The sequence below is a fragment of the Sus scrofa genome, chromosome 1, assembly GCF_054392235.1.
Source record: "Sus scrofa isolate SSC_HxYL_T2T_F1_AM1 chromosome 1, Sscrofa_HxYL_maternal_Yorkshire_Landrace_v2.0, whole genome shotgun sequence".
In the NCBI taxonomy this organism is placed as follows: domain Eukaryota; kingdom Metazoa; phylum Chordata; class Mammalia; order Artiodactyla; family Suidae; genus Sus; species Sus scrofa.
This window is the reverse complement of record NC_139383.1, coordinates 59779608-59807326: the sequence shown is the minus strand read 5'-3', so window position 1 is coordinate 59807326 and position 27719 is coordinate 59779608.

The following is a 27719-nucleotide window of genomic DNA, read 5'->3' as shown; positions in this document are numbered from 1 at the left end:
CTCTATCATAGCACATATGCAAAATAAGATATGTGAAAGAGGCCTTCTGAGAAAGAAGATTTTTCAATGTGTAAATGTAGATTGGAATATTTCCCCCTTTCTCATAAACCTACTTATGGAGAGGGGCTTTGATGGATATTTCTCCCAATAAATATGAGGGTCCTAAGGAGTGTTCTTTGAACTTTGGGAGTTTTGCCATGTTCTGGGAACACTTTCTGCTGAAATTTCTGATTAACTGAAGTACAAAGCTATACCTCACAATGTGTTGTGCCGTGCTTAAGTGTGGTTAGGGGAAGGTGGGGGTAGAAGCCCTACCCAGTATCCCTGGGCTCAGTGCAGGCAATGAAAAGAAGTTATGGGAAGTTTACATTATACAATGCAGAGGATATGGAGTATATTGGAAAAAGAGAGAGGGGGAGACTGGAAGAACTATTGTATTAAATTGACCAAATTAAAGATACTTGAAAGAGAACAAATCAATTGCTGGTAAGAGCTAAGGGTAGATGGGATAGTCCTTTGGAACTAGAAGCAGAGGGAAGGAAGCCTTGAGAATAAATTGTTCACACCAAGAGCACTGTGGCTGCAGAAGCCTATGTTTGACATTATGCCCATGAGTGCACAGATCATGAAGATTTGAGATATGGCCAGAATCAGGCAGGAAGCATGCTCTAGTGACTAAAGAACAGCCTTTGGTCCTGTTTTCAAAGCATTTAGGCAATCCTATCAGGTGATCATCATCATTTTACCACTTTGGGCTGCCCTTGCCAAATAAACTTCAGCCAGAGAGAAGGCCTCCCAAATTCTTCTCCCTTCTAAGTGGTTCTCTTCAATTGCGAGAGTGCTCTACCCAAATGCCAATAGTAGGATTTGAGATAAACAGCAACTGATCGTGATAAACACATCCTGAATTTGAGTATTTGCCAAACAGTGATCTAATTTAAAACTGGAAATTATGGGGTGGAAAAATTTGTACTTTTTAACATTAATCTCATTCATTTTTCCGTACTGGAAGGGGAACAAGAAATTGTCAGATGACAAGAAAAACGCTTAAATTTATGTAAAAAAAAAAATGGCAAATATAACATTTGGATTTTAATTTAAGCCCCTTAGAATATAAACATTGTAATCTAAGATTTTTGTCTGATTTTCTTGACTTCAGGATTCTCAGTGTCTAGAATAGCACTGGCTCCATATTAGGATTTTCACATCTAGTAATAACTAACTAATATCATGTATATCAAGGGATATCACCACAGATCTCACAGAATAGTTAGCAATTAGTAAGAGGATGTCTTGGACATCTTTATTCAGATAAATTTGATAACCTAGACAAAATGAGCATATTCCTTGAAAACACAAATTTCTAAGTTTGACACAAGGAATTGAAACTGAATGCTCTCATATTTGGTAAAAAACCCACTAAATCTGAAGTTAAATATCTTTACACAAAGAAAACTTCAGATGCATATGGTATCACTAATATATTTTCAAAGATTTAAAGGAAAAATGTTATGCCAATCTTACATGAGTTTTTTTCAGAAAATATAGAAAGAGGGAATAATTCCTAATTAATTTTATTAAAGTATTGGCATTCCCATTGTGGCTCAGCAGAAACAAATCTGACTAGGAACCATGAGATTGCAGGTTCAATCCCTGGCCTTGCTCAGTGGGTTAAGAATCTGGTATTGCCGTGAGCTATGGTGTAGGTCGCAGACCCAGATGGGATCCTGCATTGCTGTGGCTCTGGAGTAGGCGGGCAGCTTTAGCTCTGATTAGACCCCTAGCCTGGGAACCTCCATATGCTGTGGGAGTGGCCCTAGAAAAGGCAAAAAGACAAAAAAAAAAAAAAATGTGAAAATATTATAGTCTTGAAACTAAGCACTGGTAAACAAACAGAAATAACTCTCATGAACATAGATTCAAAAGTACTAAGCATAATATTTGTAAATTGAATCCATCAATATATAAACAGAAAATTCATCCTGATTAAATGGGATTTATTTCACAATGTAAAATTTAGTTTAACATTCAAAATTAATCAATACAATTTACAGTATCAACAGGATGATAAGAATAACAACCATCTCAGTAGATGCAGAAATATATTAATTAAAATTTAACATCAACTTTTGAGTTTTAAAAATCTCAACAAATTAGAAATAGAACTTCCTTTTCTTAATCTGTTCCAGAATATGTACTAAAAACTAGTAGCTGATATCATATTCAATGGTAAAATATTGAATATTTTCCCTTTAAAACAGGAATAAGTAACAACGTTCTTGGTACTTTTTATTCACAATTATATTGGTGATTTTAGGCAGTAAAATAAGGAAGTAAAAAAAATTTCAAAGTATAAAATTTAAAAAGAAGCAACATTTTAATTGTTTGGAGATGACATTATTATATGTTTAAAAATCCAGAAGAACCTATAAACCCTTAGAAATAATAAATTAATTTAGCGCAGTTACTGGATGACATGTCAATGCAGAATATATTATATTTCTGCATATTAACAACAAATGATTCAAAGATAAGCTTATGAAATAATGTAATTTCACAAATATCAAATACCTAGGAGTAAATCTAATGGAAATGTATAAAACTTCTTTATTAAAAGTAAAAATTATCACTGATAGAAATTAAAGTGGTTTTAACTAGGTACATATACCTTATTCAAATATTTGTCCCTGATTAATCTAAAAATTCAGTAAGATCCAAAAAAATTCTAAGAGTTTTTGTTAGGGTGTGTGTGTGAAAATTAAATTGATTCTAGTGGAAATTAGAGGACCTTCAATAGCTAAGGCAAACACAACGACAAAGATATCAATTCTTATTATAAGGCTCTAGAAAACAAGACAATGGCTATGGATAGGAATATCTTCCAACTGAATAGTATTGATTTTTTTAATGAATTTTATTACATTTATAGTTGTACAATGATCTACCATTTACCACCCTCACAACTTTATAACAAATCCTCTTGATTAGGTTGTCTATCTGGGCTACAGTAAGTTAGGAAACATTGCATTTTTCCTCCACTAATATCTACAATATACCTATAGAATTTGTGTACGTTAAGAGAAAAACAATAACAATTGGGCAAATGTTACGGTTAGGAAATTAAAAATAGATAAATGTATACGGTTGACAAGAATGTGGATTGGTGTGGAAACTCACTGAAAATCAAAGAAAGTAAAAGCGAGATCCCATCTTACACCTACTGTCTTATTTAAAATGTATAAATTGGGGTATGGCAGTGTTTTAGGAAAATCAGGAATCCTTTTGCGCTGCTTATTGGAGTATATGGTGCCATATAGCAGTCATTCTCATTCTGAATAGCAATCTGTAAAATTAGATAAATCAAGTCCCAAAAGATCCTAATGGCCTTGCATTTTTTCTCCTGGGTTTATTCCTAGAAGAATCTTACATATGGGCATTAATGTTCATCTATAAGATGGTCTGTTGTTATGAGAAGCAGAAAACACTCTAGAGAGCTATCACTGGGAAAACAGAAAGAATGTGACATAAGCACATCATGGAGTTCTATCAGATATTAGAAACAACTGAGACCCTGCTGTGTAGCACTGGGAACTGTGTCTAGTCACTTATGATGGAGCATGATAATGTGAGAAAAAAGAATGTGTACATGTATGTGTAACTGGGTCACCATGCTGTACAGTAGAAAATTGACAGAACACTGTAAACCAGCTATAATGGAAAAAAAATCATTATATAAAAATTTAAAAAAGAAACAACTGAATAGACACTAATACAGCAATATGGATCAATCACAAAGATATTATACTGACTAAGGGGGAAAAGCTTAGATCTATACCTCATGAACATCTAAAGCACATTTCAAATGCATGTACATAACTGGCAGAAATATAATAACAAAAATCGATACACATCAAACATTTAAATGGTTGCCTATTGTGAGAGAAGAATGTGGATGAGGAGTACGGTTTTAAAGAAAGTAACCAAATAAATGTAGAAGGAAAAGCACCTTGAACCAATGATTATAGCATTTCGCAAAATAGGGAGTTTGTTTCTCTTTTGTCTTTTTAGGGCTGCACCCACAGCATTTGGAGGTTCTCAGGCTGGGGGTCAAATAAGAGCTGTAGCTGCTGGCCTACACCACAGCCACAGCAATGCCAGACAGATCCTTAACCCACTGAGAGAGGCCAGGGATCAAAACCACATCTTCATGGATGCTAGTTGGGTTTGTTAACCACTGAGCCATGAGAGGATCTCCACAAAATAGGGAGTTTTGTTTATTCGACTATCTACCTGCCTGAAAGGTTCAAAAATACATAAATCAAACAATGATAGGCAAATGTATCAAAACTATTGCTGTGTAAAAATATGAAGCCAACGCAGTGGCTTAAAACAATGCACATTGATTCTCTTTCAGTTTTTGTGAGTCAGGAGTCCAGGCATGGCTGTATTCTCTGCTCTGGATCTCATGAGGCTGCAGTTGAAGTGTCAGCCAAGCTGTGTTCGTATCTGGAGGCTTGATGGGGAAGCATCTGCTTCCAAGCTCATTTGCACTATGGCAGAAGTGATTTTCTTGTGGCTGCGATGGTGAGGCCCTTTATTCCTTGCCATCTGTTGGAAAGGACTCCTCTCAGCTTCTAGGACTGACCTCAGGTCCTTACCATTTGCCCTCCTCCACAAGCCTCTCACAGCATCACAGCTTACTTCTGCAAAATCACAAAGTGGGCTCTTGCTCTTTAGCTTTCCAAGACAGAATCTTATACTAAAAGAGGAACTCATGGCAGTGGAATCTAATCAAGACAATGCCATCCTATCATGTTTATCTGTTCCATTGATTAGAAGCAAGTTCTGCCCATAGTCAAGCACAGCAGATCTCATGAGGGCATCATTTATCCAGGGTCACCCTAAGGTGTGTCCTTCACACCTTGCAGACTTTGAAATGAATGAGGCACTTCTAATGGGCTCAAATTTATGAATGTATTTCTACATTACATGCAGTAAAAAAAAAAAAAAAGTGTAGAATGAAATGTAAAGGCTTTTATCAACAGTGTTTAACAATTATGGGTGTAGGCTTTAAATCCCCAGGTGATATCTAAAAGGATGAATGAGAACCTGGTATTAGGGGTTCTTTCTGCAGAGTCACCAAGTTGTGAGGGCAGGGATGGTAATGAAGCTAAGTAATTGTTGTCCTTTTGTATATTTTCAATTTTGTACCAAAAAATACAGTCACTTTTCAAAGTGCATAGAGTAGCTTCTCAAAAAGTAAATGAGATTTCCTATAGCAAACTGCTCTTTTAAAATTTGAAGAATGAGAGTTTGCATAATAGATAAGTTAAAATAAATCAGACACATCTCAGGATTAAAAATTGTCTTCCTATCTAATACTTTATATGGCAAGGAAGGGAAGGTATGTTTATAATCATGATCTCTTAAAAATCAGAGCTCCAACTATAAGAGGTATAAATTGCTACTCTTCACATGAAAGCAAGGTTTAAGAGACAAATACAAATACAAATGAATTGATCATTGTTAAATTCTATGTGTAAATATTTTTTCTGTGTCTTTTCTAGGGCCAAACCCGTGGCATATGGAGGTTCCCAGGCTAGGGGTCAAATCGAATCTGTAGCTACTGGACTATGCCAGAGCCACAGCAATGTGGGATCCAAGCTGTGTCTGCAACCTACACCACAGCTCACGGCAACACAGGATCCCCAACCCACTGAGCAAGGCCAAGGATCGAACCTGCAACCTCATGGTTCCTAGTCGGATTTGTTAACCACTGAGCCATGACGGGAACTCTTCTATGTATAAATTTAAAAATTCTCTAAATAGAAATTTTATAGCTTATGTTGTCATCTGTACTTTGATTAGTATCACACTCTGCAGAGTCAATTATTAGGAAGCACTGTAGTTTACAAGCACAGAGTTGATCTTATTCTACTGAAAACATCCTAGTATGTTAACCAATATGGAGATGAGACTTTCATTTCCCAGGCATCATGGGATTGGTACTCCACAGAACACAGTCACACTTCACGAATCACTGTCCTATGTTATTACTTTACATTTCAGAGATGGGAGAAACCAAGTTTTTCATTTGCTTCTTTTATTAATTATCAGAGTGACTGGATCTTAATTGTCCCTCAGTAAATATTTGTAGAACTTTTGAATAAAAGGGTTATAGAAAGTAATGAAATGAATTTTCATAAAAATCTGTAAGTTCAATGATTGTTATTTGTCTCATAAAATATCATCTCTGAAAGTGAGAAGGAAAAATTCCATCCATCATCTGAAATGTAGCCTATACTTCCAATTATCCAGGTACAGTGATACCTAGATTAGAAAGTCATAGGGAACAAAGCTCCTTTGAACAATTTCAGCCTGGAATAGTGATAAAATTTGGCTCTCTTTGGCACTAGACCAGCATCGCAGTCACTAAGAGCAAACCAGGGAAAATGGTACTACTTTAGATGTATTCTTTTTTGTGTGTGTGTCTTTTTGCCATTTTCTTGGGCTGCTGCCACGGCATATGGAGGTTCCCAGGCTAGGGGTCCAATAGGAGCTATAGCCACCGGCCTACACCAGAGCCACAGCAACGGGGGATCCGAGCCGTGTCTGCAGCCTACACCACAGCCCACGGCAACGCCGGATCCCCAACCCACTGAGCAAGGCCAAGGATCGAAACCGCAACCTCATGGTTCCTAGTCAGATTCACCAACCACTGAGCCACGACGGGAACTCCCATAGATGTATTTTGTATTTTCTAGATAGTCTCAAGAATACAGATTCCTTTGTTAAGCCACTTTTTCAGATATCAGATACAAAAAATGCCCTCTGTAGATACAGAAGCTTTGTCACTAGCAGCATCACACTGGCTCACAAACATACATGTACATATGTATCTGCATGTATGTATGTATGTATGTATGTATTTCTATGAGTAGGTGTGTATGGGTGGTAAATACTTTCCTAAGTGTTACATATGGTTTAAGTACTTGTATTAAGTGGTTTATTCCTTGTGACAATCTTGCAAGGTAGATTTCATAATGACCCTCAGTTGAGAAAACTGAGGCATGGAAAGGTTAAGTAACTGTCCTTTCTCTTAAGACTAGTAAGTGCCAGAGTCAAGCTCAAATCTGAGCCACCTTGCATCAGAGTTCAAGTTCTCTGGCCAGAAATACTGGCCATACACTCTCTCTATGTGTACTAAAACTTTCTGGTTTGGGAGAACCACATCCCAGGGAGTTAGACCTAAAAGTAGGTTTAGCTTAGCCCCCAAAGCTAAAGGAGAAGCCCAATCATGGAACACATTTCTGTGTTGACTTCTTGAATAATAAAGTTTTTGACAAAAAAAGTGTGAAACACTGTTTTTTGTTTTTTTTTTTAACAATAAAACAGAATAACCATTTGAAAAGATCCAAACTTGCATACTCTGTCCCATAAACATGCCATGGAATCATTGCTTAGCTTATCTTACAAGATCCCTCATTTTTAATAAGACTTCTTCCAGTCCTTGAAAAAAAGCTCTAACTTGAACAAATGTAGTACTCACATTTCCAAGTACTTCTCAGATTTTCTATCAGAGAAATTGGGGAGGGGGAAGTATGTATTGGTCTATGTGTCTGTTAATGTTTATATTTTATGCTCTGTGAATCTAAGCTTAAACTTAGATTAAGTAGACAGGATAAGTAGGTTTTAAACTAAGAAATAAATACAGACTCATACAAATGTATGTTTAAGAGGTACAATATTTAAATTACTCCATTACAAACAGGTTATTAGTGCTGCTATGTCCACTTCTTCACATCTCCTCAGCACAGAATATCTCATTTTATCATGAAAAAGTAAAGGAGTATTTTGAACAAATGTCTTAAACCATCTTTCATTAGTTTGTATCTCTGTGCTATCTCTACCCTATGTATGTATATATTGATGTATACCCACTTTTGCTTTTAGAATTTCTGATTCTTGACAGCACTCATCTCAGTCTATATATAATTCATTCTAAGTACTAACAGTAACTTTCTAGCACCAAACTCAGTTCTACACAGAAGGGTATGGATTGTTGCATTCTTTTTTTTTTTCTTTTTAGGGATGCAGCTGTGGCACATGGAAAGTTGTCGGGTCAAGGGTTGAATTTGAGCTGCAGTTGCTGTCCTATATACCTCAGCCACAGCAATCGCAGCCTCGTCTGTGACCTGTGGCGCAGCTTGCAGCAATGCTGGATCCTTAACCCACTGAACCAGGCCAATGATCCAAACTCACATCCTCAGGGATGGAATGTCAGGTTCTTAACCTGCTGAGTCACAACAGGATTGTTGCATTCTTTTAGGCATATAAAACTATAGTTAGAAATTGTATGCATTACTTTTAGTGGATATCCATGGATTCCAGAAGAAACATCTGTGAAGTGCACAGTTGTTGTGCTCCCACCTACGGAAGCCAGGAGTAGTACTTTGGGCTCAGAATCACAAGGCAAAATTCAGAAGCCTACATTGCAGTTGCAGTAACAAGTATTGGAACTTGATTACTTTTGTAGTCAACTTTTTGAGAGAAGAATCTGGCTGCCAACCTTTTGAAATATGAAAGTTTGTTTGGAGAGGCAATACCCCTGTTGGAAATCAGGGCTTCCCTGATCAAAGTAGAACCATAAGGCATTTGGAAGGAGACAGAATGTTGCTAATGATGATGCTAATGATTGCAGCCTCTCTTGGTTAGGTAGGAGAGTGAAAGTTTAGAGAGTGACTAGGGGTTTCTTAGAGCAGGAGGACAAATGAGTATTTCCATTGGTATCTATTTGTTTGTAGGATAAGGAGAAACAAGGGCTTAGAACTATGCGCAGATTTACTACCTTTGTGGATAGCCTCTCCACAATTCAATAAAAGTTGTCTGATTTCTTTAACTTTCTTCTTCAAGGGATCAGGGCTGCCTCATTTTTAAAGAAAGGAAATATGCATTCAGAGTCAGCATATATTTCATGTTGCTGGGACTCTTCCAAGATTTGCTCGGATCTTGCTTTTTGCCTTTAGCGTTTCTAGGCCCAGTGTGCTTGCTTCCCCTGCATTCTTTTCTCCTGGGTGAGTAAATGAGCCACAGGCCTGCGATGTGTCCATCAGGGATAGAGAGGTTGTCAAAAGCCCTCCAGACAGAAACCTAGTTGACTTTCACTGAAAGGGAAGAGGCAGGTTCCCTTGTATAATTCTAGCTTTTTCTTTAAGATAAGGCATAACCATTAATTAGCTAATAAACTCTAATGGAATGCATAGGAAGATCAGTGGGTATGTGAGGGTCAAAATAAGAAAAAAGTTGTTTTTAAAATCAACATAACAGAGAAACATGAGATTGATTCTTTTTTAAGAAGTTTTTATTTGTTTGTTTTTAATGATTGCCCTCTTCAAAGTAATCACCTGAGGAGACTCTCCTGCATTGTAATGGTGCTGCTACAGCCCAGAACTGTGTTGAATCTCTTTGGGAATTGCCTTCAGAGTTAGTTTATGAGTCACATAAGAAAACCATTACTTTATGGTTATACCTCATAAAGTTCCATAAAGAAAGTAGGGAAAACAAAGTGAAACAAATGGGGTGTGTCTTTGCCTATCTATAAAATCAGCTGAAAGGTTAGGCTTTGTATCCTTCCCAGAACACTGACACCCGATGTTCCTTTGGATATGCAGTAGAAAGAAAAACAGTGATGTTTTCTTAGAAAACTATCTGATGTCTGTGTACCTAATTGTACAGTTTTTCATAAAGTCTGGCAAGATAATGAATGTTTTTAAAGATTGCAGATGAGCTTGTATTAGATATATTCACCTGTGCCTCAAGACTGGTTGGATGCCCTTGTAGAACCATTAGTGGAAGTGCAAATCGTTCCAGAAGGAAGTTGATTTATTCCCATGTAAGCAACTCTAATGACTTAATTACTTTACCCTCATGGATCACTACCTTAGTTTGGACCATTATCCATTCTCATCTTCTTCAGGGCCATTCCCTCTTACCAGATACCTGTGTCTCTAATCCATTACCTAAACTGTAGGCATGATAACCTACCTAAATCACATTTCTGAATGTGATACTTCCTGTTAAAACCTTGTGATGATTATGCTTTACCTCCAAGATGAAGCTCACTACTTAGTATGGTATGCAAATCTTTCACAATCTGTCCAGTTCTAGACTTTAGATTGATTAAGTTAGACTCATCATTTCCCCTTTCTCCTAATTCTCTCTAAGCTGATGGACTTGTTTCAGGAAAGAACTGTTCTGTCTAGTTTCTAGAACTTCATTCATGCTGCTTGATACATGCAACCTAAAATATCTATTCGAGCTTTTAATGTATAGAATAGCCATCCTCTCTTAGTGAACTTCTTTTATTTTAAGTCAAAGGTATAGAATTTTATCTTCTTAAGCAATATTGTATAATCATAGATACCTCACATGCATTATTTTTAAAAATGCCAATCGCTTAGGCATGATCTAAAGGCCATGATTCAACATGTATGTTGTGTTTAAGAATTCATATTACTTAAAAAGCATACCAGGAGACTCTAATGTAAGTTTTAATACTACATTTTGAAGAAAAATTTTGGAATACTCCCCCATTATTCTAATCAGTGTAGAAGATTTCAGTCCTCGTCAAAAATCTCTACTAGGAATAAATCATTAAGCACAGATTAACCATAAAGTAGTACTTTGAGAAATAACCGTTGAATAATTAATTCTCATGAAATGTCCACAAGCCCTGTTATCCAATTACTGTAGAGAGGGCACAGAGATAGTTGTAAATAATTACATCCCACCTTGTACAAGCATGCTGCTTCTCCCATCAAAAGAATTATGTCCTTTGCATCCCAGCTTGTCCTGTGACTGTTTTAAACAATGAAATGCAAAGGAAGAAACATTCAAAGACTTCTCAGTGTAAACAAGCACTATAAAAGTCTGGAAGCTTCAGCATTTTCTCTTTTAAAATACTTTCTTTGAATACTTTCAATGCAATGAGGAACCCAAGACCCAGGGAGAGGCTATGCATGTGTGTTTTGGTCAACAGCTCCAAAGGAGCTTGCAAATGACAACCAATGTCAATTGCCAGCCAGTAGGGGGAGCAGCTTGGAACACAGCAGCTCCAGCAAGCCATCAGACGACTGAAGCCCTTGTAAACATCAGGAGAGGCAGAATTAATAAATTCATGGAATTAATAAATTAATAAAATAGTTGTTGGTTTAAGGCAGTGCGTGGTACTAGGTAACTGAAACCCACATCCATTCTTCTATATAACTGCCACCTCACATGGAAAAACATTTTTCCAATTTTGAAAGGCAATATGATTATTAACCAACCTTATTAAATGGAGCTAAGATGTAGCCTTTTACAAACTAATTTATTTTTTCCTGCTTGTATTGAAATGTAGACTAATACTATACAGATGCTTCTAGTGCACTTTCCGTGTTTTCTTGGCACACCCCTGACATCAGCTGCTGTTCAGGTGGCAGTCCTAGCTCCTCTTGGGCTGTCTGTCAGCATCCCAGCCTTAGCTCAGTTTGCACATCTTTCTTCATCCTGTGCCTCCGTCTTCGCTACTTGGAGGGAGCTTACTTGGCCAGGGCACTAGTTCATTATTAACTTCCCTAGGTTGATCCTTCAACCAATGAGGCATGTAGAGAGTAGATAAATGTTTTCATTAAAAATTTTTCAGAATGGAGTTCCCATTGTGGCTTAGTGTTAACGAATCCAACTGGGAACCATGAGGTTGTGGGTTCGATCCCTGGCCTTGCTCAGTGGGTTAAGTGGCGTTGCCGTGAGCTGTGGTGTAGGTTGCAGACGTGCCTTGGATCCTGCGTTACTGTGGCTCTGGCGTAGGCTGGCTGCTACAGCTATGATTAGATCCCCAGCCTGGGAACCTCCATATGTTGCAGGTACAGCCCTAGAAAAGACAAAAAAAAAAAAATTTTCAGATTAAAAACTTTGGAATGTTCTATGGGATTTTTAGTTATCTTGATTGAAAGAAGATCCTTGCCTAAGATAATCCTTGTGTACTTCTTTCACTGACTTTTCCTGCTCATTCTACCTATCCTCTCACTGCCGCTTCCTGAGATCTCTCACAAATCCTTGTCTCAGTCCTCCCCTACCAGGGAAATCCCCCAGGTCCTTGTCTCTGACTCTGCTTACAGGGGAAGCCTTATGAATATATTTACTTAGAAGCTAATGTTACAGACTTAATGTTAGTGTTTATATCAAATTCATATTAATGCCCTAACCCCACTTCGGCTATATTTGGAGATGGAAGTTAAATGGAGTCATGAATTCAGGGCCCTTATTCAATAGAACAGGTGTCTTTATAAGAAGAAGAATAAATATCAGAGAGCTCTTTCTGTCTGTCTGTCTGTCTCTCTCTGTCCTCACACAACAGAAAATGTGTGAGGCCATGGAAGGCTATAGCATTCCATTTTTGACTTACGGAGTCCCTGTAGATTTGTCTTGATGATTTTGACCAGAGTTTTGTTTGTTCTGGGGCAACTGCTACACAGAAAGGTGTTTCATACCCTCCTTCTGTCCTCTGGTGGGGAAAGATTACAACCTTCCTGAGCTTTCTAAGATCGTGTGCTGCAGGCAATGCACAATCTAACCTCAAGATACAAGAGAAGAGTTCGTGTTGTGGCTCGGGGGTAAGGAATCTGACTAGTATCCATTAGGATGCAAGTTTGATCCCTGGCCTCACTCAGTGGGTTCAGGATCCATCGTTGCAGTGAGCTGTGAGCTGTGGCATAGGTCACAGACAGGGCTTGGATCTGGCTGTTGCTGTGGTTGTGGTGTAGGCCTGGGAACTTTCATATGTTGCAAGTGTGGCCCTAAAACAAACAAAACAAACAAAAAGATACAAGAGGATTCATTTTGATGAGTTTTCATTTCACATCCAGCTGTGCACATACAGTATTTTAAAGGCTTGTCCCCACTCATTTTGTTCTTCCATTAGTTTTTCACTCATTAATTGTTTTCTCTTCCACAGAGATGAGAGTTGTCACCTTAGCTCTTTGTTATCCTGGAAAGTATTTTCATTCTCATGTCATAGCTGTTAAGGAAAATCTGGGCTGACTTTTCATGGTGAGATTTAACTCCAATGGAATACCAGGAAGTCTTGACCGTGACTTTATCCTATTTCCACTCTTTTGTTGCTCTTAAAATCAACATCTTTGAATCAATACCTTGGTATTTCTTCACCTGAGAATGCCACCAGATCTGAATTACATAATAGATACTTTCCCTCTATAAGTCCAGCATCATTCTCTACATCACAAATTAAATTTTGGCTATCTTATAATTTCAGGACCACTAGCTTAGATATGAGCCTTTAGATAAGTGACATCGTGGACACATTCAGAATAAAAAATTAATGGATAATGCTTATTTTATAAAATGTTGGCATGCAGCTAGCTTTCACATCTGAAGATGGAAACTTAGAATAATAATGCAACATCCTGGAAAATAGATAAATAATATCATACAGTGTTTATTGCCAGATGCTGTGTTAAAGATTTTATTTATATTAAAGACAATCTTCAAAATAATCTTTGAAGATAGGAATTTTATTATTTCTGTCTTACGGTAAAGAAACTAAGGCGCAGACATGAAGAACATTTTTTTTTTCTATAATCTCAAAGACAGTAAATGTTAAAACTGGGATTTGAGTCTCTGATCCTTTGGTAAATCATGTTGCCTTTCTACTTACAACAACATAATCATGACAGTGTGTATATGTTGATATTTTGGGTAAGCCCAATGTGAACATATTTTAGCTGAGAAATCCTTTGATGACCCTCATTCATGGACTGATGCTGCCAATAGAATATAACCTTCTAGAAATTGGGCTGTGATGGACCCGCATCACCTAGTTGTGAGGCAAGGACATTCCTCAATAGGGAGAACAAGTCTCTAGAGTCATCTCAGATTCCTAATCTGTAAAATGTGTTTTATCCTCCTATGATTTCAAAGCAGAGTAAGAAGTGTATGAAATTTGTGAAATTTTTTGAAAATAAAATCATTCACTGTGATTTTATTTTCTTTGTACAACTCTTGATAATGAGATTTCTAAATAGCATATGATTACACATTACAGGCGGTTATTAATTCTCACATTCTCTATAAATGATTTACCTCCACCATAGACACTCTTTTTCCACTTCTAGAGGTTGAGTCTTTTCTCCCTTCCTTTTTGTGGCACTGACTTTGGTCCTTTCATATTTAATGATTCATCCTTAGTATTTTGTGGAACTTTGTCTATTTTGTTTTCTTTTTCCCCTAGAATGTTCCAAATAAAAGAAGGAGGGTATTGGGGGAGGAAGGGCTAGAGAGAAGCCAAACTTTCTAGATCTTAAAGCATATTTGGTGGCATTGGAGCGTGAAGATGCTCCTATGTGATTAATCAAAAAATGAGTTTCCTCTTTCTGCAAAGAGCACATTCCTCAGAATACATCCACAGTCTGGACACACAAAAAGCCAATACAGGTATTCAGCCAGCCAGCTAGAGAAACTACATAAACTTGTCAACAAATGGAATGACAAATATCACCAAGTTTTGCCATGTCCTGGAGCAGAACGCAAAAGCATTAAATCCTGGTTGTAAAAGCCTCCTCAGAGGAGTAAGTTTAGGACCTCAATACAGGTTTTTTCTTCTTTTTTTTAATCAATAAAATTTGGGACTTTATTCATGTTCCAATGAGTAGAATTATAGGCTTGGAAGTACTGTTTTATATTATCTGGTCAAATATTTTTGTTTGTTTTTAGAAAACTGATTAAATGAATCTGATGCCCCAAATCATAGAATAAGTTAGAAAAGTAGAACTACTTTTGCAGAGTCAGATATCTTGACAATTTTAAACTTTTCCTTTGCATTTAATGTTTCTCTTCCCCATTATTGCTAGCAGCAAAATCTCTTAGCCTCTTGAGGGTTGTGTGCTTTCCTTGGATACAAAAGGACAGAGGGAGGCTATGAAACAACTTTCTGTCTAGCAGTGGCCCAAGGACAAATGAAATTCTGGTCAAAACCATCAAGACAAATCTATAGGGACTCAGAAAGACAAAAATGAACTGGTTTCTGGTATTTCAATTAAGATGTGCTACAGGGTCATGGAACATTGAGCTTTTGTCCTCCCTTTTGACTTAATTTGATTGTAAAAATGTTATTCTTATAGTGAGCATACAACTACTTACATAACAAAAAAGGGAGGCTGAAAGGAAAATATTTCCATTTTTATGCCACAATAAAAATGACTGCTACTGGCAGTTTATAGAGTGAAAAGTGGCAGGTCCCATACCATCTTCCCTAAGGAGACCCATAGAGGTTACATCTAAGCCTTCACTTCCTCTCTAGCCTACCTTTTCCTACTGGGTTCTTTTCTCTCCGTGCTTAGGGGGAACAAGCTAAGGTACCTAACCATAGAGGGTATTCTCCTGTCTCGGAGTCCACACTCACAATAAAGTTTCTAGTTAGAGACCCCATGTTCCCTATTTCACCAATGTCCCTAGTGGGTGCTACTTTTCTGTGGAATCCAGGACAGCCTAGACTTCTGAATTTCATAGCATATATCTTACAGCCTTTCATAGTTTATTTGCATGTTTCCTCCACCAAGTTGTGAACTTTTGGAGGTTAAACTGACTTTTATCATCTCTGAATTCTCAGCATCTAGTATAGTGAGAAAACCAAACTAAATATATAACTGGCATTGGTTCAATTTGAAAGACAGGAAGAAGCTGGGGTAAAGAGACAAAGGAAAGAGATCAATAATTGCTATATATTGTGGTTATAGATTATTTTATAAATTGATTAAGCCTAACCTAAAAAAATAAAGCATTGAAAAGTATACCCACATTATAACAACTTATAACAGTGTGTTTGTGAGGAAACTCACCTCTATATTACAAAATACATCTATGTATAACGGCCCCTGAAACAAGACCTGCCTGTATTTTGGGGTGTGTTAATGCAATGCTCATTTTAATTGTTAGAGTGTTTCTAACATTTTTAAAAAATGGACTAAATTTAAACATGGATTTTAATAATAATTACTCTGGACTGTATGTTTTTGTTTATAGATTCTAAGATTTCTTAAAAATGTCATTGTCCTTTAATGGAGAGTTAAAAATAATTTTCAATAAAACTCAGCTTTCTGCCTTCATGATGAAAGGTGACATATAAACCAGAGTAGTCTCTTTAAAGGGCATTATATTTTACCCCATGCGATTAATACATTATTCAATTTTCATCAGTTCCATCATATAGTTTGTTAAAAGTTATATTAATATGTTTGATGTTTGATAGATTTTACTGATATTTAACATTAAAGCAAAAAATGAGAGCAAGAAAAATAGATTTTTTTTCAGGAAAAAAATACAATTCTAAGATTTCCACCAGTTGCTTGTCCTTGCATTTTACTACTTTTGCAGTTGTGTTTTACTATTTAGCTTTAATACCTCCCATTTCAACTTAAACCTTTTCTTCTTGTTCACTCATTGATGAAGACAGAAAACAGCTGGCTGCCAACAACCCATTATTTACCCCCAGATATTTCCTCAAAGCAATACAAAGCTCTTTTTTTTTTAAAAATTCTCCAACTGATCTGATTATTTTCCCAACTCACTTGAAAGTGTAGTAAAAAAAATGGACTAGAAATTAGACAGTCTTCATCAGTCTACCATGCACATGAATTTCTTTTCATTAAGTTCTTTAATAATATAGACTGTTATGAGATGACAGAGATTTCTCTGAGTAAAATAATTTACAGAGAGAAGAAATAAATAGACATATATTCCATACTCACTATATTTGTGTTTTCTTTTATTTAAAAAACAGTTGCTATAATTTCAATTTGAGAAAAGGTGGAAGGGAACCCCTATGAAGTTTTAGTGACCATTTGTATACACATTAGCATTTTATCATCAGTGAGAGGAAGGAGGGAGTGTGAATTAAGAAATCTCTTTCCAGTTATTTAAGTCCAGTAGATCATTAACCCAGCCTTTCCTAAGTCCACCCAGCAATATTTCCATTGAAAATTTGTGAAATTAACAGAATCTTTTATGTTGAGCAGTTACTTTAAAGATAAGGTTTTGAAACGTGGTCATACACAAATTTCTTAAAATAAATCAATTAATGCAACCATGGAATATGACTGTCTTCATTTGAATACGAAAAAATGTTGTCCTGTCTAATCAGATGTGACATATTCTCTAGGGTTATTTTTCAAATGCTTCACCGTCATTAACATGGGCATCATTGTCTTACACCTGGACTCTTTCAGTAGCTTAGATACCAGCGTTTACTAGAGGGCTCTAACCAGATGCAGCAAGTAGCAAAGATGTCACATGCCATGTGGGACTGTAATATAGTGCACCTGACAACTGGCAGAGCCCTTGGAAACAAGGCTTAATGGTTAAATGAGTGCAATTAAGTGTGCCATTACATCTTTGCTGTCCCAGAGCATGGGAATGTTTAATGTGACTCATCAGCCCCATTCCAAGTTCCAGACATTTAGAAACCGAATGAGCATAAATAGCAAAAGCCACAGTAAATCAGTCACATAAAAGAATTTATAAATGTAAAAAATGATAAGCAATTTTGGTCTGCTAGTTTCTTTTCAGAAATAGAGCTTAGCATTATACCATGCAGTGATTCCAGAATCATTTCCAATTCAACACTTTGCTTTGTTATAAGTTCATAAAAACGTTCTCTCTCTTTGCTAGAACAAGCTAACCATTTGTAAGCCATACCTTCTGAGGGAGGCCAGAGATGTCTTTCAATTCCACTCTCAAACTCAAAACGAGATTGCTAAATTCAGGTTAAGAAATAGCTCTGCATTGACCTCTGTTGCAACTTCTATCCAACAGTCATTTTGAAACAATCAATAGTACAGTGAGCCAAAAGTCCAAGATTACAGAAATTGCCCATTTGGACAATCAGGACAAAAGAGTTGAAGATCATTTTGTGATTCTCTGATCAATTGTGTCCTCAATAAGAAAAAAAAATAAACTTCCTCAACTCATAGTCAATAAAAGCATAGCCTTAACTTTTGCAGAAAGAAAAGAAAAGTAACATTCCAACTTGATAAACAAAAAGGAAGATTTCAGACAGGAGGCCATGTGAACAACCTTGCAACCTTGAAGAGGTCTAAAGACAAGATTTAAGATCATCTGTGCTAAAGACAGCAAGTGGAGACAAAATAAAAGTGATTAACCAGCGTGAGTTCAAGACTTTCCATTACAGACCAAAGAAAGTATTCTCTTGCTCTGAAATTCTTCTGCACACAAGAAAATTACTTCTTTACTGGAAAACAGTAAAGAAAGGACTATCATTCTCTTTTTTAACAAAATTTAAAACCCTAAAATGCACTATCCAAATGGGAAAACATGAATGAGCTAAATCTACCCTAAGATTGGAACAGACATTTTAAATTTGACTAGATTTTACCTGAAATTTTCCTTGCCTATAAAACTATATAATGTGAAACTAAATTTGAAACTAAAGGAAAGAAATTAATACTCTCCATTAGCTGGATTCCAAAGAAATCTGATAAATTTAACTACAGTATGCTTATTATATATTGCCTGATGACTTTCCTATGGCATTTTACAGCACTATCCCATAGGGAAAATTACCAATAAACACAAGCTAAGAAAATGCACTTGCATTCATATCTGATGTGTGGAAATAGAAGCAGAGCACACTCAGAGAGGTCTATCAAATGCAAATGTGTATGGTGCCTGCTGGAGCAGATGGCCCAGTTGATGAGAATTTCAGACAGTTTACAGCCAGACTTGAGGTCCAAAGTCACTTGTTGAGAAAGAAAAAACAAAAAACAAAACCAGTTGAGAAACCTCAACTAAGACGAAAAATATGTGTCAAATTCTAGCTATTGGCTTATTTAGCTCAAAGAGGGTCACTTTGGTAAAATTTGAACTTTCATATTTTTAAGTTTTACTTTTTTTTTTTTTCTTTTTAGGTCCAAACCCATGGCATGTGAAAGTTCCCAGGCTAGGGGTTGGATTGGAACTGCAGCCCTGGCCTACAGCACAGCCACAGCAATGCCAGATCCTAGCCGCATCTGTGACCTATGCTACAGCTCAAGGCAATGCCAGATCTTTAACCCACTGAACAGGACCAGAGATTAAACCTGCATCCTCATGGATACTAGTCAGGTTCGTTACTGCTGAGCCACGATGGGAACTCCAAGCTTTTGCATTTTTATTTCTGAAAATAAGCTATGAAGATTATAATTTAAAGACTTAGGTTTACTATAAGCATCAACCCTACTTTTCACTTCTAAAAAGTAAATTGATTATTTAACAACTGTAACACTGCACAAACTTCATACCCATATTATTGAGTGACAGAGATGACCTTTCTTGTTACACATCAATTAATGGTTAACAGTCAGCATATGGCATATGATTCCTTTATATGGCTTTGAGCCACACCACAGAATGCTACATCACCCTTCTAAGAATTTTTCCCTTCTTTTTTTTCTTCCCCATATGGCAATCAATTCTAAAATATATTTTTTGCACACATTTGGTGTCTTCATTTAGTATTTCATACTTGCGAAGCAGGTGATACTGAAAGATGAAAGCAAGTACATGTAAACTCTTAGTCCCCATTTGGGTCTATAGATGAGGGATCTCATTTACAGGTATTATTTCCACAGAAATTTCCTGAAAACTAAACTCATCCATTTGCTTTAATATCTAGCTGCCCATGACAGCAGGATATTAACATTAAATGATTTTGGTCTAATCAACCTACTTAGTTCAAGGCACTCATCTCTTCAGGAGTTTGACCTCAGAAATGCAAGAAGCTGAACAAAGGCAGATCAAAGTTTGACATAGGAAATTTTGCCATGACTTCCAATATGTAATTAGGTTGCAAACTCCAAGGCTCCGTAGTGCAGATTTATAAAGTGAATTAAATTATACAATGTCATTAGTGCTGACTGTCAGCTTCATACTCATTTTCAGACATGAGTCTTGATTGAAGCATGGTGTTTGATTAAAGTCATTTGCCTGTTATATAGTAAAATTCATTTTTTCATAAACATGAGAATATGAATTTTACTAGTAATCTACTGTTATTCTTAATCCTAAAGTTTAGAAGAAAGAATTTACCTAAAAATCCCCACTGTTGAAGGCCTCATTTTAATGAATTTGGGCAATAGGTTTTTGAGGCTGTTGTTCCCCCTGTGAGTTATCTATATCTACTGAGAAGTTTTACAGAAAACCTTTGCTCTGTTCAAAAAATAATAATAACCCTCCTTATTCATAAACAAAATAGATATAGCCTACTTTTAAAGAAATACTTTATTTTTTAGAGAAGTTTTAGATTCACAGCAAAACTGAGCAAAAAGCACAGAGTTCCCATTATAACTCCTGCTCCCATGAATGCATAACTGTCCTCATTTTAAACATCTCTACACTGGAGCAGTACCTTTGTTACAAGTGATAATGCTACATTGATCTATAGTTATCAACTAAAGTCCATAGTTTACACTGAGATTCACTCTTGGTATTGCAGCTTCTATTGATTTGAACAAACACATAATGACATGGATCTGCCATTACAGTTCCATACCGGTAGTGTCATGACCCTAAAAATCCTCCGAGATCTGCCTATTCATCCCTCTCCCCCTAAGCCCTGGGCAACCAGTGATACTTTTTTCTCCCCACTGATGTTTTTTACTCTCCATAGTGTTACCTTTCCCAGAATGTAATAGAGTGGGACTCACAGAGTATGCAGGCATTTTAGGTTGGTTTCTTTTACTTAGTAACATGCATTTAGGATTCCTCCATGTCTTTTCGTGGCTTGACAACTCCTTTCTTTCTAGTGAGGAAAAGGGACATTCTCTCGTCTAGATGTAGTGGTTTACTAATCCAATCACCTACTGAAAAACATCTTTGTTGCTTTCAAGTTTTGGCAATTATGAATAAAGCTGCCTTAAACATCTATGTACAGGTTTTTGTGTGGAAGTAAGTTTCTTTTCCTTTGGGCCAATACCAAGGTGCACGATTGCTGGATTGTAAAACCAGAGTAAATTTAGTCTTGTAAGAAACCACCAAACTCTTCCAAAAGTGTTTGTGCCATTTTACATTCCCATGAGCAGTGAGTGGGTGTTCCTTTTGCTCCACATCGTGGCAAGCATTTGGGGATTTCAGTGTCCTGGATTGACATTCTAATAGGCACATAGTGGTATTTCATTGCTTTTTTATTTTATTTTATTTTTTGTCTTTTTGCCATATTCTTGGTCTGTTGCTGTGGCATATGGAGGTTCCCAGACTAGGGGTCGAATTGGAGCTGTAGCCACCAGCCTACACCACAGCCACAGCAATGTGGGATCCGAGCCGCGTCTGCAACCTACACCACAGCTCATGGCAATGCCAGATCCTTAACCCACTGAGCAAGGCCAGGGATCGAACCCGCAACCTCATGGTTCCTAGTTGGATTCGTTAACCACTGAGCCACGACGGGAACTCCTGTCATTGCTTTTTTAAAATTTCCACTTCCCTGATGACATAGGATATGAAGCATCTCTCAGGCCATTCTTAATAGTTAATTAAAATATTCTTTATTTTAGCTTGCAGTACTTGTTTCTGTCTCTTGGTCATGAATCTGTTGGTTCATAAATATTTTTCTGATTCTCCAGATATTATATATTTCATCTTAAATTATTCTTGGTGGAAGATACTAATAATGTATCTCCAATTCATTTATACTTACATAAAAATTTATACATGATTCTTTTTCCCTATCATATTACATTAAGATTGTTCATTAAATAATTCTACTATTTTCCCTGGGCACTCTTAAAGAATAGGAAATATTGTGGTATTGACTTTTGTATGCTCCATGTATAAAACACAATAATCACTCAATAAACATTTTTGAATTATAAACATTATATATTATGGTTATTCATGTTAGTGATTAATGTAGAAAGTTTTATAAATATAAATATCATTATTATAAGAGGAAAATATGTTTTAAACTAAGATTATAACACCTGTTTTCTATTATTTTATTTTTTATTATGACTGCAGTTTAAAATTTCAAGAAAGAAAATATGAAATAAAAGTCAAAATAAATTACTTAGGAAATTTCATAGTATGTGTTAAGAAGAAAATACAGCTTTGAAGATTCTAAATAATCTTAACATGTGCACCTATAGAATTATAGCTAAACTCAAATTGAAATGATTCTTAAAATGTAGAATATTGATACCAGTTAGCACAGAATTTAAAAAGTCAGATTATTTGTTCATGCACTGATGTATTTGTTCATTTATTGTGTAAGAATCTGTGGAGTATAAAAGATGAAATGAAATATAGCCATTGTTATATTGAGCTAAAAAACAAAGATACTAAAAGGAAATACTAAGGAAGTTTTAAAAAGATAACTTTCAGTTAGAGGGAGGGAAACTTTATACAAAATAGCAGAAGAATTTTGTGTTCCTGTATTGGTCTAATTGCTTCCAGTGAAAATATTGATATTGTTTAAAAGTAGGTTTGTTTTTGTTTTGCTAGTGTGTGGTTGCATACTTTTTTTTTTTTTTTTTTTTTTTTTTGGTGTGCACACAGCATGCAGAAATTCCCCAGGCCAGGAATCAAACCCACACCACGACAGTGACCTGAGCCACAGCAGTAACAATGCTGGATTCTTAACCCAATGCACCACCAGGAAATTCTTTATTTTTGTTGTTATATACATTTTTAAAAATTCTAAATGATTTTCATTTTTTCCATTATAGCTGGCTTACAGTGTTCTGTCAATTTTCTACTGTCCAGCAAGATGATCCAGTCACACATACATATATACATTCTTTTTCTCACATTATCCTCCATCATGCTCCATCGTAAGTGACTAGATATAATTCCCAGTGCTACACAGCAGGATCTCACTGCTTATCCATTCCAAAGACAATAGTTTGCATCTATTAACCCCAGATTCCCAGTCCATCCCACTCCCTCTCCCTCCCCCTTGGCAATTAGGAAATATGCTGTGCAAGTAGCAGTTCAGTTTATTTTAAGGAAAGATTTGAACAGGTTAATAAGCAGTTACAGACAGGGATTGGGAGTTTATGTTAAATCAGTGGCCCTACATCAAGGAGGATGATTGACCTCTTTCCAGAGAACTAAAGATAGAGATATGTGTCCAACTTTTCCTGATTTAATAAAATACACTAGTAGAAATTCAGTATACAAAGCAGCTCATTTGCACATATAGAGATTGTGTATTTGATAAATGAATTTGGATCTATGAGCAAATACTTTCAGAAATCAAACTACCCATGTGATGATAGTTTTATCATGTTGTGATTATATCAAAGTGTTTAACAAACTCACAGCACTGAATAGGAATTTTGATTTAGTCCAATGACTTAGTCCCTGATCTAAAGTACTCTAATTTCATCCCTGACCACATTTGTTTTTGCCATAATCATAAGTGGAGTTCATTTCTACCTCACTTTATTCCAGATTTATTTGAGGTAATGGAAACAATTTTGCTCAAAACTAAGATATTTGTAACTGGATATTGAGAGCATCTGTGAAGGGACAATAGGGGTAGAAAAAGTGTGATAGTATAGGATGAGCACATATACAAAAGACATGCCATAAAGTTTTGTGAAACAGCAAGATGTGGGCTATGAATTTGCTTTTAAGATTCATGGCAGCCAATCCAAAAGGGATATATGAATTATTTATATGATCCACAGTGTCCATAAAGCAAAAATCAATTATTTAAAAGGACCATTGGCAATCTTCATAATAAGACCAGAGACATATTTCTTTCATACATTCTGATATCTCTACTTGATGGGATACAGTCTGCTAAAATATTTCTATAATAGACACAATAATGAGTTTCATAAAGTTATTGTGCACATTTCAATGTATATTATATATAATTCTAAATGTTTAGGCAAAAAAAAAAAAAGATTGGAACGCAGTGTGAAAATACTCAGTGAATTAGTTTAATCCAAGAATAAAATTAGATTATCTACAAAAATGGATTTTAACTGTGCATCTCTTGCTTTTTTTTTTTCTTTTGGCTGTGGGCCCCCCCAACCTCAATGGCATGTAGAAGTTCCTGGGCCAGGGATAGAACCCGCCCTACAGCAGCTACCTGAGCTGCTGAAGTGACAAACACTGGATCCTTAACCGCTGCACCACAAGAGAACTACCTACACTTGCTTTTTTGAGAATTATTAGGTGTTATAAGAGTTTTAGATTCCATTCACTGAGAAATTCTAGAATGAATTCAAATGATTTGAAAACCAACTAAGTGGGAAGTAGACACAAAGTTACATTATGTATATTGAGAAGATTAGTCTGGATTCCAGACCTCAATAAAATAGTAGGTAAAGGAAATAAGAATGTGCATGGTCAATACAGTTCCCACCAAAATGTAGGTTTTCTCCAACATAGACATGAATGAATGAGGCTCCAAAATTCTACACCAGTAAGCAAGAGCAGTACATTTTTATCTGCAAAAAATTAATGTAAGCATTACAATAGTTCCTATGGCCTGTATAAAACCTTAACAAATATATCAAATTTTGGATGCTCCAATTTAGTGATGAAGACTTGAAAATGATAGAGTTTTCAGACCATCTCCCTAAGTGAGTTAACTTGCCAGTTAGTTTAAATTGTAAAGCATTTATCAACGAGGTGACTTGGTTTAGTCCAGCTGTTTATTAAAATGTTTATTTATATCAAAAAAGCTATGTTCCCTGCATACAAAATGCTCATTGCATATAAATTCAACATTCAGTTAGTGAACGTGTGTCATAGGATGAGAATAATAAATAATTACCATTTTCTATAGTTTTATAATGTTTCAGATAAGTACTGACATAAGCACTGTACAAGTATTTAAATAATTTAATTTTTGCAACCATTCTATGAAGTTGGTACTATTTTTAACCTCAATGTTAAGATGAGGAAACTAAGTTACAGACTGGCTAAGCCACTTAGCCAAGGTCATATGATTGCTAAGTGGCTGAGCCAGGTTTTAAACCCAGGCAGTCTAAATCCAAAGCAGGTGTTCAGAACTGATTTAAACCACAATGGCAAGTGCTGAATATCTCATAGGAGCCTGAAACACATGTCCAGTGCCTTCACAAAGCTAACAGGGAAGGAATTATATTTAACAAGTACCTGCAATACTTAAGTTGTGTTTGATGTAGGGTCTCATTCATAGTAGGAAAACTAAATCTTAAGTAGAAGAAGAAGGAGAGGGAGAAGGAGAGGAAGAAGAAGAGGAAAAGAAGGCAGCCTGAAAACAGATTGGAGCTTGGTAGGAAAAGTGGGGAGGGGAAAACCTTCCAGGAAGTGAAAACTCCATCTGCAAAATCGTATGATTCTACAAACTTATATTCAATAGCATAGGGTTATCTCATCAGCCCACAATATATAGAGGATAGTGATCTCTACATTGACTGAATTACTAGATTTATCACCTTATCTTTCACTTCCTATTTCTTCCATATATAAAATGTAAGTCTGCAGAGTTTTTAAATTATAGAATGTTGCTTGAAAATTGTGTAGATTATCCAGCAGCATAGATTATCTTGCAGCGAGTTTGCTTACTTCTGATATTAATATCATTAGCATCATGGTGCTTAAATGGGGAAGCAACCACTGCTAAATGTCTGGCATATTTACTTCATCAGAAAACGCTAAGATAAGGTTTCACTTCAAAACCTAAAATATTACATTACCTAATATAGTTGCAAGAGCCAGACCACAAAGATGTGCATTAATATCTTCAACCCAAGTTGAACACAAAGAATGGGAATTAGTCTCAAAAGCAAGTGATCTTGTCCACTTGGGAGAATATTTTATGCAACATTAGTGCAAGCTGCAGTTATGAAACCAGAAGTGCCATTTCAACAATGTGAATTTTGAGAGTAAAGGACATTTTAAAAACATACCCTCAGCCCCTTTCTCCGCCATAAACTGGATAGCTCAGCGGTATAGAATCAATGATTTGCACTAATACTACAAATCATTGGCATGGGAAGAAAAATAGAAACTCAGAGACCTCAAGGCTCTGCAGTTGCAAATAATAGCATTGATGAAGGTGAAAAAGAACAGCAGAAAGTAATAATTTTAAAGGTGAATTGTTTTCTGACTTCACAAAATGGGTGTGTATTAGGAATTTAGGATTGCTAGTTAAAATGTAGGTTCAAAAGATGACTCAATCTTGTCTCCTTGTAATATTTAATAATGTCTAACAGCAAATGCTTTGGCATTTTCTTAGAAATTCATTGTTTAAAAATAAAACAAGAAATTCATCTTGTTTTTATGCATCTTCCACCTGCAATAGATATAATTTTACTTATAATGTGAATCAAGTACATTGCACAGTATCATTCCAAATACAAATTTAGCCTCCCCCCCCAAATTCGACCTTTCTAATGGATGGAATTCTGAATTTCATTTGCTGAATTTTAATACTTTTATCAATTTACTTTTGAAAGCAAAATAATTTTTATATTCTAAATTCATTTTTTAACATATAAAAAAGGCTAAAGTGTCCTATCTGCATAACTATGGCCAGAATTGTCTTATAAGAGGCATTGATATTTTATGGAATGTACTTTATTTTTCAATGTGCAAAGGATGGAAGACTTTTCTTTATTTCTCCCTTAATCTTCTCCTTCAATTGACGCTATACATTTAGGGGTTACTCTTTTTTTTCGTAAATTGAATTATAATTAATTTACAATATTGTATTAGTTTCAAGTGTACAGCAAAGTTATTCAGTTATATATAAATTATTTTACAGATTCTTTTCTATTATAGGTTACTTCAAGATACTGAGTACTTGTTGGTTATCTATTTTATGTATAGTAGTATGTATATATTAATCAAACACTCCTAATTTATCTCCCCCCTGCCACCTCACTATCCCTTTTGGTAACCATAAGTTTGTTTTATATGTCTGTGAGTCTACTTATGTTTAGTAATTAAGTTCCATTTGTATCACTTTTTTAGATTTCATAGATTTCATATATAAATATCATATGACATTTGTCTTTCTCTTCTGACTTAACTTCACTCAATAAGATAATCTCTAGCTCCTTCCATGTTGCTGCAAATGGCATTATTTCATTCTCTTAATGGCTGAGTAATATTTCATTGTATATATATATATGCATGTATATATATCACATAATATATGTATCACATCTTCTTTATCCTTTCATCTGTTGATGGACATTTAGGTTACTTCCATGTCTTGGTTATTGTAAATAGTGCTGCTGTGAACATTGAGGTGCATGTATTTTTCAAATTAGAGTTATCTCTGGATGTATGCCCAAGAGTAGGATTGCAGGATCATATGGTAACTCTATTTTTAGTTTTTTAAGGAATCTTCATACTGTCTTTTTAGTGGTTGTACCAGTTTACATTCCCATGGACAGTTTAGTAATGACCCTTCTCTTCCACACCCTCTCCAGCATTTATTATCTATAGACTTTTTGATGATGGCCATTCTGCTGTGAGTGATACTTTATTATAGTTTTGATTTGCATTTCTCTAATAGTTAGCAATAATGAGCATATTTTTGTGTGCCTCTTGGCTATCTGTATGCCTTATTTGCAGAAATGTCTATTTAAGTCTTCTGCAAATTTTTTGATTGGGTTTATTTTATATTAAGCTGTATAAGCTGTTTGTATATTTTGGAAATTAAG